This window comes from Eupeodes corollae, chromosome 1 (genome assembly GCF_945859685.1).
Source record: "Eupeodes corollae chromosome 1, idEupCoro1.1, whole genome shotgun sequence".
Classification (NCBI taxonomy): domain Eukaryota; kingdom Metazoa; phylum Arthropoda; class Insecta; order Diptera; family Syrphidae; genus Eupeodes; species Eupeodes corollae.
This window is the reverse complement of record NC_079147.1, coordinates 222,525,609-222,540,603: the sequence shown is the minus strand read 5'-3', so window position 1 is coordinate 222,540,603 and position 14,995 is coordinate 222,525,609. Positions and strand designations below refer to the sequence as shown.

At 38.2% G+C, this 14,995-nt stretch overlaps 1 protein-coding gene across 2 annotated transcripts in view; it reads right to left on the bottom strand.

Annotated features, from left to right (window-relative positions):
- Nucleotides 1-14,995, bottom strand: part of LOC129940117 (protein sprint) — a 534,823-nt gene that overhangs the window by 484,486 nt on the left and 35,342 nt on the right. The window lies entirely within an intron of this gene.

Here is a 14,995-nt window from a genome sequence, read left to right as displayed (position 1 = left end):
CTTTTTTTGTAAATTTATCATACTTTAAATTAATTTTAAGAAAAAATCTTTGTAACAATTTAGAAAATCCCCAGAACAATTGGGAACAAGTTTTGGAATTTTGAATTTCGAAGAAAGGGGCCCAAAATATGGTTAACAGAATGAATGAATTTGAATGAAACTTTGGAATTTGATTTGACTGATGATGCATATACAAATGTAGGCATAATCATTATTAATTTCATAGTCAAAATCTTAAAGACCTTTTGGTGTTTTTTCAAGGGGTGGCACTAGGGAGGTTAAATATTTTTTTTTTTTCGTTTTTGTTCGCCTCTAGCTATATTTGCTTATGGTTTTGGACGAAATTTGGACACGAACTGGGGGAAGTATGGATTGCCTTAAAACAATTTTTGAATTTCTAATTTTTGAAAAGGTCATTAGCGTAAATAATAGATTAAAAGCCAATTTTTGGTTGCTGTACATGTGCTTAAACACGTTTTATTAAATGTAGGCTTAAAAAAAAAAATTGAAAAAAAAATGGGGTTTAATGTCTTTTAGTTTTTCGAAAAATGGTAAGAACACATTTTTGCAATAAAAAAAAGAGTTGGAATTTCGATATAGAAGGTCTAGAATTTTTTCAAATTTCCCATATCTTTTAAATTTGAACCATTGTAGGCCCAAAAATTTGGAACAATGTTCAGAAAAACTAGAGCAACCTGGAAAAAAAATCGATTTACGAAAAAGGATTTTTTTTTTGGGATCTAAAAGCCCCATTTTTGGGTTTTAAAAAAAATTGAAACAATGCGGACAATCACAATGGGAACAACCTGGAAGAACTTTCCAAAATTGGAAAATCGAAAAAAGGGGGCTTATTTCACACACTCTCCAAGATACTGTAAACTCTTTACCTACCTTTTCTACTTGTTGTTAAACTATGTTTGGCAGAGAGGATGAGTGGGAGGTTCCGAGGCTGAACATCTTAATTTTTAATGTGTTGATTTTCAGCACAAGATTTCTGTTTCTCTCTTCACCCTTGTTATTTAATGGGGCTCATTATTCTATGAGGTACCAATCATACTCGTACATCATCTTCGCAGAGTAGATGTTTTAGGTACGTTATGGGGGTCCATCTTATACCTCCGTTTAATGTTAAGGCTACCCCTAGCACATCACTCATCATCAATAAGAACAGAATTGGTGACATTATGCAGCCCTGACTAACTCCATTTTATACTCCAAACTCTTCTGACAACCAACCTCTGTGTAAGATTTGACATTTTGTCTGCTCATATATTATAGAGAAGAGCTTATCCGAGATACCCCGTCTCTCCAAAGCAAGGCAGATAAACTCTCTGTTGATGCTGTCAAATGCCTTGTCAAAATGGATGGAAAATAGGTAAAGTGGTAATCGATATGCAACCCACTCCTCGATGACAATTCGAAGTGTTTATGGGATCCAGTCAGTTTTAAGTGTTGCTTAGAGGTGTTCTTTTACACGTTCGAAAGCAATTTTCGCTACTATTTTGGCGGCTGCAGGCAAAACGCCAATACCTTTCCAGTTTTTGCACTTTATCATGTTTTCTTTTTGGAGCTTGGCAATCATTCCATTTCCACTCTTCGGGGAAGCTTACAGAGACCCATCCTAATTCTATCAGCGGTTGCAGCAATTTGTTAAATGATCTTGGCGCTGCTTGCAACTATTTTCGCGGGAATGCCTACGAACCCTACCGCTTTGTTGTTCTCCAGTGTTTTGATTTCCAATACATTGTTTAGAGCCAAAGGAAAATGTATATTTTACCTTCTAAGCTTTTATGCTCATCCGAGATAAGCTAAGAACATACAACTGTATATTTCACCGGGTGTTGTTTTGAGCTATGAACACCAGCGAGCTCATTGGTTATACTAAAGGGTTCTACTGTCACACTTATTTGCGGTTTCTTCTTTTGCTTCTTGATTCAAAATGTTGGTGTAGCTGCGCTTATCACGTACGCTGAACCTCTTTTATCTTCATATATAAATTCTTCGTATATAAATTCCAGCTCATTATTTTCTTCACCATGAGCAGCTTCTAAATAAGCTTTGAACTGCCTCATATCGCTTATTTTTGCCCAAGTCTTCTCTGAAAGCTAGGTATTCATTTTTCTTTCTACTTGACCAACTTGCCTTTCAGCACTTGATGTGCAAACGTTTTTCCACGCACTACAATGGTTCGTTAGTTCTCAAATGTTGTGAAGAGGGGTCCGTGAGTTCTTAGCAAGTGGAAGGTACATTTATCCTGTCCGTGTGAAATTCAATAGACTACCTTCAAAGCGTAGACTTATCAGGAAGTGATCAATTTGGTTTTAAGAAACTTGTCTATCTGTCCCCATCCGGCTTATTATGTGTTACGACTTTTGTTCAAACATTCAACACCAATCACAAGACGTTTGGCTTTGCAGAAGTCTACAAACCTCTCACCATAGTCGTTGCAACTGACAACTCCATGCTTTCCCATGACGTGCTTGAGCCGTTCATTGTTATTGGTAAACTAAGTATTCAAGTCTCCCATTACCATTTTGATGTTACTTAACTTCCATAAGGTGGAGCTACAGTCCAGGGTGGACCTGCATGCGTCTCCAAACAGCTCGGAACCAGCTAGCTGTATCCAGTTTCGAGCGACAAGTTGGTTGAGGTCGCCAAGTTGGTTGAGGTCTCTCTCACCTGCCTCCGACACCTCAGTCGCTGTTTTCCTCTACTGCCCCGTCCCTCGGGTTTCTATTCGAAGACCTTTGGGGCTGGAGCGTTGATTTCCATTCGCTCTATATGCCCCAGCCATCTAAGTCGTTGGACTTTCATTCTTTAAGCAGCTCAGTGTCGCTGTACAGTTCGTCATTGCATCTTTTCCTTCACTCTCCATCTATGCAGACGGGACCAAAAATCAGCCGAAGAACTATGATGTCACCAATACTATAGTTAGCTATGCTGTAAAATATATTTTACAGTAACTTTCGAAAGCATTTGACAGAGTTTGACATCAGGCTTTCCTTCTTCTTCTTCTGGTAGTATTCGATGGGTTAAAGTCTGAGAAACACAAAATAAATTATGGTGTACCCCAGGGCTCTGTTCTTTCTCCGACACTATTTCTTATTTTTATAAATGTTCTCCTATCTGAAACTTCTAATCCAATTACCTTTTTCGCTAACATAGCCTCAGCTTTTTATATTCATTCATATATTTGAATATGTTCTTCTGATGTGAACTTTCAACGTCAATGTATTATAAGCTCATTAAATTCTGACCTTCAAGAGCATTGTTAAATGGGAAATCATAAATTGAGTAGCAATGCTGTCCACTGTCTTTAAAACATAATCTACCACCTATGCCAATATACATGAGTTGCACTTGTATCAAGGAGACTGAAACCTCGAAATTCTCAGTATATGTGTATTTGCCTTGTATCTGGGTTTCCTAAAGCGATGCAAGGAGTTTCTTCTTCTATTTCCATAAAAGAGCATATACCAATGCAACTCGAACAAAATTAATTTCTTTAATACATCAAGCTGTCAGCATTATGTCAATGGTGTCTTCTTCGGATTTCAAAAAACAGCTGTAATTGAAAAGAATCCTTCTCTGGGGGAAACCACGCCCATCATCATATTCTTTATACATGTATAGTTATATTTGAATGGTAACACCAACGCACATTGCTTACCGCATTGTCATCAGCCATACAAATTGCAGCAATTTGCAAATCCTATTCCGTACATCAACGATCCAGGACGAGAATGAGAATCAAAGTCCTCGAATAGATCAAGAAACAAACAAAAAATCACATTCCTTCCAAAATATTTGAAAAGAAAAGAAAAGCATTTGCAAACTTATAGAAAGTACAACAAACAGACAAAGAGACAAGAAGAAGATCCCACCAAACAAACGCAAATGCAAGAAGAATAAATCCTACAGTCTGGTCTTGGTCTGGAATCTATGGATTGGATGTTTCCTCAAACCGCCATCCACACAAAATCTCGAAACATTATAGATCCTTCCTTCCTGTCGTTGCTGCTGCTGCTGCTGTTGTTGGTCGGAATTGTTCGTGCGGCTTTAGTGGTAAATTTGCTTCGATTTGTTTCATCGTGATGTGGATACTGAGTAGCAAGGAGCTTGAACTTCACAACGGGGGCAATCAATATCCTAGCAGTAGGTATCGACGAACGATTTCAAAGAACAAAAGAATTCCCTACCAGTGCTAAAGGCACAGGATGAATCCTTTGGTGGATAAACGAGAATATGAGCTGAGCATTTATTTGACAAGGAAGAAAACAAAAAATATACTAACAGCACACCGATGATGATGAGGAACAGGAAGAAGGAGAAGAATTTATTACTTTATTCCTTCGATTTCGGTATTGATGGGAGATGTGGATAGGGATGGAAATGCGGATATACGATACATATGAGATAATCACTCCATTTAGCACTTAGTTGGAAGAAGTTGATGTCCTTTTGTTGGATCTTTCCAACTTATATCTTCGATAAGGAAACTACAATGCATATTAAACGATAGGAACGATGAAAAAGAGAATCACTTGCAAATTGCTGGGCAATTATTTAAGGAAATTGAATGAAAACTATTGCGAGGATATAATCACACATAATCAAGGTGATGATGATTGTTGGTTTCTCAAATGGGATGTTTTGTATTTTCGATTACAGCAGACGAAATATTCCCCCAAAAGAAAAGGAATAGACAAATATTATTTGCTATTTTTTTACCATATCTGTATTTTTGGTTATTTGCCTTTATAGAAAGCTAACCCTCCTTTCAGTCCAGTTAATAAAGGTTTCCACCTCAAAAAAGTTTTGAAACTTACTTACTAAGGGATGTCTGATGATGACCCAAAAAAAAAGTCCCCAAGAATCCGACCGACGTGAGCTGTAGCGGGCGAGCGGCAGTTAAGAGAAACATGGTATTTAGTTCAGTTTTTGACGTTTATATCGAAAGCTATTTGTCGTATCAACAAATTTTGTTACAAAAAATTAATTCTCATTAAATGCTATAAAAAAAAACTGATTATTTTGTTCGTATCTGTTATAGTTTATACAATAACTCTTGCGGCAGTAAAGAGAAACATAAAGGTTTTTCTTTTATTCGGATTTATGTTAAAAAAATAATAATCGTATAAAAAAATAATCTTCTATAAAATTAAAGCTTATTAAAATTCCTAAAGAAATATGATATTAATTTGCTTGTACTTGTTTAAGTTTGTAAAATAACTCTATAGGCATAAAAGAAAAACATGTGTTTTTTTACACGAAAAGATAGTATATTAAATTTCTTAAAATTATATGGTATGCATTTTTTCGTGTCTGTAATTATCCAAAAAAAAATAAGTATTCAATTTGTATGTCCCTTCATTGGCCCACTATATGTCTCATTGCCTACATGCCTAGAGAATAAGCATTGTAGAAAGTTACGATGCCACTCGCTATTGATATGATTTCATTTGTAACTGAAAATGGAGGATGGCTTTCGAACCATTTGATAAAGCTTTTGTAACAGACACATGGTTAAGTTCAGATATACCTTTTCCTACACCTAATTATACATACCATGGCGTAGATCGTATTGATCAAATAGGTAGAGGTGTAGCAATTTTAGTAAGAAAGTCAATTCAACATCATCTCTTGCCCGATACTAGGACTCGATTAGTTGAGAATGTTGGTGTGGATATAAGGCTAAGGAATTATACAGCAATATCAATGTTTTGTGTGTATTTTCCAAGAAAAATTCCTCAGTAGAAAAGAGAATGCTACTTAAAAGAGATTTTAGGAAATTAATTATTAAAAACGAAAACTACGTAATCGGAGTGGACCTCAATTGTAGACATAGAGATTGGGATGTATTCGTGCGAACTCGTGGGGAAATGTTCTTTCTAATTTGTCTTCTTTGTATCCGTTTTCCATATCGTTTCCGTTCTTACTTACTTACTTAAAGTGGCGCTACAGTCCTGTGTGAACTAGGGCCTCACCCAACAAACTTCTCCATCTAGCTCGGTCCCTAGCTAGATGTCTCCAGTTTCGCGCTCCAAGTTGGGTGAGGTCACCTTCCACTTTTGCGCGCCACCTGATTCGCGGTCTTCCTCTACTGCGCTGTCCTGTGGGTGCGGATTCGAAAACTTTCCGGGCCGGAGCATTGTTTTCCATGCGCTTTACGTGAGCCAGCCATCTAGTCGTTGGACTTTTACCCTTCTGGCTAAGTCTACGTCGCTGTACAGCCCGTACAGCTCGTCGTTCCATCTTCTCCTCCACTCCCCTTCGATGCATACGGGACCGTAGATCACACGAAGAACTTTTCTCTCGAAGCGACCCAAGGTGCTTTCATCCGCTTTTGTCATAGTCCATGTTTCTGCACCGTATAGCAGGACGGGGATGATAAAGGTCTTATATAGCAACACTTTGGTCCCTCGAGATAGGACTTTACCACTCAATTGCTTTCTTAGTCCAAAGAAACAGCGGTTAGCAAGAGTTATTCTGCGTTTGATCTCAGCACTGGTGTTGTTTTCTGCGTTTACAGCGGAGCCTAGGTAGACGAAGTCCTTGACTACCTCAAAGTTACGTCTGTCGATTGTGACGTTTTGACCAAAACGTCGGTGTTGTATGTCCTTTCTAGACGACAGCATGTACTTTGTTTTGCCCTCATTAACCGTTAACCCCATTTTTGCCGCCTCTGCCTCAATACTCACAAAAGCCCCATTGACATCACGCTGAATTCTTCCCATTATGTCAATGTCATCAGCATATGCCAGTAATTGGACAGACTTTTGAAAGATAGTGCCTCTAGTGTTGACGTGTGAGCTCTGCACTATTCTTTCAAGCACGATGTTAAAAAAATCGCATGACAGCGCATCACCTTGTCTAAAGCCTTTTTTGACATCAAAAGGTTCTGTAAAGTTGTTTGCAACCTTTATGGAGCAGCGTGAATTCTCCATGGTCATCCTGCACAAACGGATGAGTTTGGCAGGGATGCCAAAACTAGACATGGCTCTATACAGCTCGTCCCTGTAGATGCTGCCATATGTAACCTTGAAATCGATGGAAAGATGGTGGGTGTCGATTTGGTGTTCTTGAGTTTTTTCCAGGATCTGCCGTAATGTGAATATTTGATCAACTGTGGACTTTCCTGGTCTAAAACCACACTGATAAGGACCTATCAAGTTGTTGACGATGGGCTTTAGACGTTCACATATTACGGCAGAGAAGATTGTAAAGGGGTTGTTAAGTAGACTGATTCCTCTATAGTTGGTGCAGTTTAGAGGGTCCCCTTTTTTCAGGATCGGGCAAACAATACTGAGGTTCCATTCATCGAGCATGTTTTCTTCCGACCATATCTTACAGATAAGTTGGTGCATGCTCCTAACCAACTTATCTCCACCTGCTTTAAAGAGCTCGGCATTCAAGCCATCTGATCCAGCGGCTTTATTACACTTCAGCTCAGATATGGCAATCTTTACTTCGTCTAAGTCGGGAGGACGGGTTTGTTGGCTTTCGTCGTCTATGTTGAATGGATCATCTTGCCTGACAGCGAAATTCAGTTCGTCGTCGCCGTTATACAGTCTGCAGAAGTGGTCCTTCCATAGCCTCAGATTGACTCGGAATCCACTATGAGAAGTCGGCGTTCCTCTCGCCTCTTCTGCTCATAGAGCTCACGAGCAGCTCTCGTCCTTTTATGCAGCGCCGCTTTGCGTGCCTCTTGTTTGGCTGCATTTGCCTGCCGACATTCCTCATCAAACCAGGGGTTCCTTGTTGGTGGCTGTTTGAAATCCAGCACATCATAGGCGGCTTCTCTGATTGCATCTTGGCAATGCTGCCACTGGTTTTCGATACATTGTGTTGGCGGCAGAGAACTTCGAGAGAGGTTACTTGTAACTCGGTCGGAAAAGGATTTGGCGATCTCTGGCGATTGTAGCCGTTCGACGTTGTATCTTCTCCCAGCACCTCCCTGTCTTGCCTTGGGTCTGGAAATCCGAAGTGCTACCTTGGCTACAACGAGGTAGTGGTCCGAGTCGATGTTAGCTCCTCGGAAAGTTCGTACATCCATAATGCTGGAAGCGTGTCTCGCGTCGATCACAATATGGTCAATCTGGTTGACGGTAGATTGATCTGGAGAAGTCCAAGTTCCTTTGTGGATGTGGAGGTGTGGAAAACGCGTACTGGCTACCATGACGTTTCGCCCCGCAGCAAAATCTATGAGCCTGAATCCATTGTCGGAAGTGTTGTCGTGCAGGCTGTTCTTCCCGATTATTCCACCAAAGATGTCTTCCCTTGGTTGTCAACAGTAAATCCGTCCGTATCCGAGGCTTGTTGGTGCTTCGCAACTATGAAAGCTTTTACGTGGCCAGGAAGTCACCCCGACGCACAACCTCCAACCTGGAGGGCCAGATCCTAAGTATAACTCCAAGGATGGGGAGCCGGATAAAACCGCTCCTTACAGGCCTGGGCTTCGAATAAGTCGAAGAAGCCCTATAAGGTGTTCACTAAGTAGTTCAACCTTACTGGAACTGTAGACGCCACCGTTGATTCCATCTCGGGAATTCCTTTGCTGCCGTCTGGATAAGGAAAGGTGCCTTAGTGGAAACACCTCTCCCCACCTCTCTCGTTTGCAAGCTTTGCATTCGTGCAAAATTTCGAACTCGAGATTTTAATCGAACATGATATTACGATGGCAGAGAAGTCGAAAAAAGTGGGTCCCGCGATTCCGTCCGGTCTGTTTTGTCTGTCTGTCCACGCTCCTACAGCCTAAAACATTGGGTCGATTGATTCGCGTTAGGTGTTTTTTTCATTTTTTTTGGTCAAAAAATGAAAATTAGAATTTTCTCAAAAACAAACCGATAGATTTTTTTTAAATTTTGCTCTAAAATTTTATTTTTTAACTTGGCTTCTTTTAGTAAGAAAAACATATTTTTGTATTGCTTAGGAAAGGTACCGCTCATAGAACCATTATTTTGTTTTTTAATTTTCTCAGCAACTTATGATCTGATTTCAATAATTTATTTTTTGAATAAGATCTTATATTGCCTTAACAATATTTGATTATCAAAAGTACAATTTTTATTTTTTGGATATTTAAAAAAATGTTGAATTTTTTTTTTCAAAATTCGATATCTCAAAAACGGGTCAACATTTTTTTACGAAATTCAAATGCAGAGCGTATATTTACAATCACTAAACAACTGCATACCAAAAATATTTTTAGAATAAAATTGAAAAATTTTTATATAAAAAAAAATAATTGAAAAAAACAGCTCTAACGATTCTTAAATAAAATTTTTTTGTTTTTTGATTTATAAAATGGCACTTAAATTTTTGAAGGCAAACTTATTTTTCAGGTAAAATTTTGAAGCTTAAAAATTTTGTTCGCTTATATAAAAGAATAGATACTTAGTGCAAGTTAAAGATACGGGGCAGAAAGAGTATATGTATGTTCTATTAGAATCACTTTTTCAACGTATGTATACACATTATACCTTAGGTGTTGCGTACAACCTCTACAACTATTGCTTACGTGTCACTTCATAACTAAAATCCAAAACACACTAGAGCCTGACTGTAAACAACACATGAATAGCAATTTCTTGTGCTTGTTCGTATGCTTATTTCCTTTAAAAATAAACTGAACGTAATAACTCCTTTATCGATCACTTTATAATTTAAATATACATACATGTTCTGCCTCTTTCTTATCTTCAGATAATATGTTTTCCATCCTGGTTCTTCTTATATGAAATTTAAATAAAACTATCCAAAGGAAAAAGCTTTAAACGAACTAGTTGAATACACAAACAATTGTTTTCGTTAAGTATGCTTACAAGTATTTTTCATTTCTGGGATGAAATGTCCTAGGATGAGTTGTGTCTTGGGATGAATCATGAAGTTTTTTTGACAAATCAAAGGACATTTATATCTTTCAAGACAAACTTATTTAAAGGTATATTTTTAAATCTTATATAGGTGCTTTTTTAAACAGACTCTTTGCATACAGGAGCAAGTTCGTGCGCCCCAGACGTGTATTTTATTTTACTAACAGACGTCTAAACAAAAGTTAAGAAATCTTAATTTTATTTGAGTCAAAATGTACCTGCTTTTTTAATTTGAGTTGAAGGTTTTGTTTGTATTTTCCTTCAAAATTATTACTTTAATTATTATTATCTAAAATCTATATACAAATTAATATATGTATATGTACAGTAGAAAATGTAAACTGTGCGGTAGCTTACCAAATAAACTGTTAATACGGAAATAAAGAATTTCTATCTATCTATCTAGCACAAGAAAGCGAGTCAGAAGCTTTGAAATATTGACGAAAACAAAACATGGCAGCTTTTAAGAACGACCAGAAAATAAAAAAGTTGTTCAAAAGAGATGTGTTTTTCGTGTGAATAATTTATGGAAAGGTGAGAATCGTCGATATAAACTAAGACTTGTCTCTAAAGGTTATCGTCTACAAAAAGGTATTGATTACGGTGAAACATTTAGCCCTGTTACGAAACGGTTCACAAGGTTTTAACTATGGCTTCAGCCAAGAGACTGGACGTGTGCTCTCAAGCAAGGAGTATACTTGAAGCTGCCTGAAGGATTTCAAGATGGAGCTGGACGTGTAAGTCAATTAAAAGGAAGCTTTTACGGACTTACACAAGTTCACGATGTTAGCATATACGGTTCCTGGCCATGTTGAAGAAAGCAGGACTCAACAGCAATGCTGATCCAAGCCTATTTTATTTCAAAAATAGTGGAAAAATTCTTTAAGTAGCGATTTATGCGGACGATGGATTGGTTAGTCAAAACTGAATACAAAATTAGAATTGGATCTTTTGACAATTTTCACGGTAGCTCAATTGAACTTAGTAAACAAAAACTAGAATAAATTCTTAGAGCTTTTTAAAATGACAACTTAAGTAAAGTTCCCAAAGAAGCTAAGTTCCTAAAACTCTTATTAGATGAACTTATGGGACAGAAATTGGTTCCTACGTCCTATGGTGATAGTGCTAGTAATGTTAAACTAGGAAATTTGTATGTTAGGGAACGTTGTCTTAGAAGCTCTTTTAACAGTTTAGGTAAAAAATGTATTATTATCAATTTAAAAGTGTTATCGAAAGAATTGTTTGTTTTAAAATAAATGTTCAATTCTTTTACAAAAACGTCTTTCATAATAAGCTCTATTTAGTATTAATTAGTCTTGTATGCTTTAAAATCCATTATTTCAAGCGAATTTCTCAACAATCAAATCAAAGAAAAATAATTTTAACCACCAAAAATGTACCTATTTTGTTATTCCTAAAGCTCCAAGGTCAAAAAATTAAAACAACTAATATTATGTTGGCATTGAACCCAAACATCCTACGTCTTGCGTTAAATGTGATGGGATAATTTTTAGAGATATGAACAAGTAGAAATAATCAAAAACTGAACTCTTCTTTAATAACGTAATCATTCCTTGAGTGTGTGCTTATTGTCACTTACATCATAATTATATGCCCATAAATTCCATTTAAATCATTTTATATTATCCGTATTACATAAATATGTTAGACAAAGTTTCGTGATTTTTCTTTTGTATTGTTACGACATTTTGATATAATTGTCACCAATAAATTATCAGCGAGCGTCGACACCGATTTGACAATAGTTCCAAAAAAAACAATTTTAAATCTTAAATAATAAATCAGTTTTTGTAAACTGAACATAAACCACCACTTTGGTCGTACGAACTTGTTCAGTAAATAAATCTAATAGTTTGTAAAATTCATCCACGATCTGTAGGCTCAGAAATTTGAGGCAAACGGTGCCAAGTTTTGTAAAAAATCATATAGTTACTTAAAATTATCTGGACTTGGAGACTTAAAGTGATAGTAAGAAGAGTTTTGACACTTTTAATAAACTAAATTATCATTTTATTTCTCGAATCTTTATGAATTGGGACATGGCATATCAGGTAGTGGGTGATTGGTTTTGGCCAGCAATGCAACTTTCTTGCCTTGTCGAAGTTCTTCCTTTACCTCCTCGTGGTGGCCCCCGGGCAATGATTTGTGTGAATGAATGAATATACATAAGTTAGCAAAAATTGCAAGGGCGAAGTTTTCCTGACTCTTCAGAATAGGTTACGGAGATTAGCACTCTTCGTAACTGAACACCCCCATGCTTCAGAAACCGAAATTACGCCTCGGATAATTAATGATAACTCGTTGACGACTTTTGGCTATTGTACCCGGACAAAGATTGGTGTCTGGAATGTGAGGACGCTTCTGGACGCAGGAATTGAAGATCCGCACAATGCCAGATTACTCCAATTAGAGAGAAAATTTATGCGGTACTGGATAGATATCTTAGGGTTAAGCGAAGTACTGCTCTACTCTGGTCATGATCCAGGAAACGCTCGAGAAGCTGGAATTGGGTTACTCCCTACAAAAACGGCAACCAGAAGCCTTTTTTCGTGGGAGCCCCATGGGGAAAGACTTATCAAAACTAGGTTTCAGAGTAGAGTACGACCCGTCACCATTATACAGCGTTACGCACCGACACGGAGCTTGCATCTGATGAAAAGAAAGAATGCTTTTATAGTCAACTAGGATCCGCCTACAACAACAACCCCCGCGGAGATATAATTTTGGTTATAGGAGAACTCAATGCTAAGGTTGGCAGTAACAACAACTGGCTTAGGCATGTGATGGGTGCTCACGGAGTCGGCAATTGCAATAATAATGGTGAGAGGTTCGTTGACTTCTGCGAAGCCAATGGCCTTGTGATTGATGGCACTATGCTTGAGCACAAACTTTGTCATAAAATTAGCTGTGTGTCGACGGACAGGCAAGCGTCTGCCAACCAAATTGACCCCTTCGCGATTAGTCGACGCTGTAGAAGCAGCCTCTTGGATGTACGAAACAGAAGAGGCACCTATATGGGACTTGCCCGTGACCACCACTTACTGATAGCTACCCTAAGATTTCGTACAGCTTTAGTTCGAAGATCCAACGGAACAACACGAGGCCCCAAATTCAACGTCGCCAGACTAAAGGATCCCACGACCCGTCAACAATTTAGGGACCACCTGTCACACGAAATGAGAACAATCACCAGCACAGTACATGACGACATCGAACACCATTGGAATGCTGTCAAAAATGTTTTCATTTCGGGTGATGGCAAAACACTCGGTGGGAAAGAAGGAAACAGGGGTGGAATCGGCTAAGGTGATTGTTGATAAATGACAATCAAAATGATATAATTTGATCTACATAAAGTGATAGTCAAATTGATACCTAAAAAGCTATCACAAAAAAATATGATAGTCGTTTTCAAACAAATTTGTTTATTCCGAATAGAGCTACCAGACGCTTACACAAACGACTGGAACATTTTCTTAGTTCACTTTGTTTCTTTTAAGAAAACACATTCCTGTGACCGATAAAGCTTACGACATTCAAAAAAGCAAGAAAAGTAAGAATTTTATTCAAAATCAGCCAATTTGAAACTTTTATTTAGATATTTTATAAGAATCAATTTAAAATTTCACCAAGGCAACAACGAATTTTGACAATTTGAATCTGAAATTGTTCAATCGAATTGAATTGAGTTGAATCATCTTACGCAGACGAAATGAAAATGATAGTCAATTTGACTATCAAAAAGTTGATAGTCAACAATCACCTTAGCCGATTCCACCCCAGAATCTTGGGCAAGGATCAACAAACGCAAACATTTAAGGGCTCGAGTAACTGCTGCACAAGTGGGAGGGAGGGGAATTTTCAAACAGCGTGCAGCCAATGCCTTCTGAAGCGCCTGAACAAACTAATAACCAATTCTGCACTACACCTCCAATTAAAGCAAGACTTGATGGAATTCCCGCAGAGCTTTAAAAGCGGCGTTAATGTCATCAAGTGAACTGCTTCATCCGCTCACAAAAGAAGCCTGGACCACCGAAAGAAATGAATGGAAGAAGGGAATTATCGTTAAACTCCCAAAAAAAAAAAGAGATCCAACAAAGTGCGAAAACTAGGAAAGAATTTACGTTCTACCTGCCGTTGTCAAAATAGAAGCAAAAGTCTTACTGGAACGCATCAGAGAACACCTTGAGGCCACATTCGATAATGAACAACCAGGATTCCGTGCTGGATCCTCCTCCATTGATAATACCAACACCCTGCCGATCATTATTGAACAGTGAATTGAATATCCACCACCACTACACCTGCTGTTCATCGACTTGAGAAGGCCTTTGATAGCGTTAACAGGAAATATATCTGGTTAGCTTTGTGGAGGAGAAACATCTCAAAAAACTAATTGGATGGATCCAAGTGTCACGTTCTGCTGGATAATAGGTTATCAGATGATTTTGAAATCCGTGGCGGAGTCACGACAGGGTGTATTCTGTCGCCATCTCTGTCAGGTAGCGGAGGGATCCAATGGAATTTGACATCCTATTTAAAGCACTTGGATTACGCGGACGATGTTTGCTTACTCCCTTATAGGATCATGGGTCTCCATCAAATGACAACAAGTGTGGAAAGAGAAGCAGAAGTTTTTGAGCTGAAAATTATTTCCTCGCAACCGTCGGAAAAAGTGCAGAGCTTTCAATACCTTCGAAGTATCCTTTCTATCAAAGTCGGAACCGAACAAGACGTCATCAAGAGCGGCGTTCGGTTTGTTGTCAAAATTTTTGAAGGATCTTTCAGCTTAAGAACAAATCTACGACGGTTTCGCACAAATGTCGAATGCAGCACTGGGGAGATTACTTCAGCCATTACTGGAAAGCTGCAACATCCTAAGGATTTTCTGGCCAAACCGTATAGCAAATGAGATTTTTCATAGGAGGACAGGCCAAGGACCTATAGACTCTATATTATACTAAGTCGTATGTGGCAATTGATTGGACAAGAGCTGGACGACCGAGAAGCACATGGCGCAGGACATCCGAGGCGGAACCAGCGTCACTAGGCAAAAGTTGGAGGGAGCTGAAACACATCTCCGGAAACCGTACACGATG